Below are 1358 nucleotides of genomic sequence, written 5' to 3'. Positions count from 1 at the left end.
ACTTGGCGAACGGTCTTTCCCACGTATACATTTTAATCACTTGAACTCCTGATATTATCTCATTCATCAATCTTACTCTTATATCAGTACTTTGCGCTGTTTTTAAACGTAATCCAGCATTTTTTTTCGCTGCTAAAACTAAAATCAATCGATATTATTATTAAAAATACATTCTTATTATTTCTATAGGTATTCTTACTCTGAATAGGTGTTAAAAACAATAAAAACCCAATTCCTAAGAAACATACTGATCCCATCTTTGTGTATAGATAACTCATAACTGTGATGGTAGCAATCGGAGCAATCCATATATAATGCAAACAATGGAAACCCATTTCAAATCGACTTGCATCACCCGTCATTAAGTTAACCACATGACCGACGGAAATTTTATGCATTGAATTTTTATTGAATTGCAGGATTTTTCTGTAGATAAGTCCGCTGCAAGAGATGCGCATCTTCATCGTCATGTGTTGCAGCCAGAACATAACCGAATGAGCAATTAGTTTTTCCACGGCCAAATAGGCAATTAAGGTCGTTGCATATAGGTAAGCTTCTGTGAGTGTAATCTCTTCATTGGTGTGAGAAAAATAAGTAACTAATCGTCCAATTGAGACGGGAATAAGTAATCTAAAAAAATATCCATGTGTTAAAAAGAATAAAATTGTTAAATTAGTGTTTTTACTTACATCCTTGAAAATTCTTTGATAAATAATAAAATACCAGTTGTACAGATTGGTACACCAAATATTTTAAATAGTGCTATGTGTAGTGTGTATTTTTTATGTTTTTTATTTGCTTGTTTCCAAGCATTTTCCAATGAATCAGTTAAACGCTCCGAATCATCTTCTTTCAGTACTTCATAAAGATCGTTTTTTGTAAAACCATGTTTATATGATTTATAGAGCACAGGAATTATATATCTATAATTTAGAAATAAATTATTATGTTATTCATTAAAAATAAATATAATATACTTACAGAAGCAATAATTTTGAGATAATATTTGTTCTAGCTCGTGGATTTCGTCTGTGCTCGCATTTTTCTTCTTTTTCCATAATTTAATTCAAGTTAATTTTAATTGTTTTGAAGTAATCCGCTAAATATTATTGATAGTTTGTACTTTAACGAACGCTTGTTTAGCACTGATGTGGTGGGATATGGCAATGAACCACGCATGCACGTTAACTTCCACCAAGGTGGGAGATACAACTACAAATCCATTCAATCGTTATAAATGCATTAGAAGCGATTTTGTGAACCTACAATATTGCGCAACTTCTCGTGCGATATAACTGCTCGCTTTGCTATGATTATGGTGGGATAATTGTAAATTATGACATGTTCTGTGTTTATTT

General features: G+C 31.7%; 1 long non-coding RNA gene across 2 annotated transcripts; it reads right to left on the bottom strand.

Annotated features, from left to right (window-relative positions):
• LOC135803113 (uncharacterized) lies at positions 1 to 1358 on the bottom strand. Of its 2 annotated transcripts, XR_010550721.1 has the most exons (5): positions 1267 to 1358; positions 982 to 1212; positions 690 to 923; positions 200 to 630; positions 1 to 138 (listed from the first exon to the last, which is right to left on the bottom strand). It is a non-coding gene; the product is annotated as an uncharacterized lncRNA (long non-coding RNA). The 2 variants fall into 2 exon arrangements; XR_010550720.1 differs by having other exon boundaries at positions 982 to 1310.

The sequence above is a fragment of the Atheta coriaria genome, unplaced genomic scaffold, assembly GCF_025399875.1.
Source record: "Atheta coriaria isolate IRGN ID8LTWV9N9 unplaced genomic scaffold, Caltech_Dcor_3.1 scaffold3015_size1358, whole genome shotgun sequence".
NCBI classification, from domain to species: domain Eukaryota; kingdom Metazoa; phylum Arthropoda; class Insecta; order Coleoptera; family Staphylinidae; genus Dalotia; species Dalotia coriaria.
This window is presented reverse-complemented; position numbering and strand designations above follow the sequence as displayed.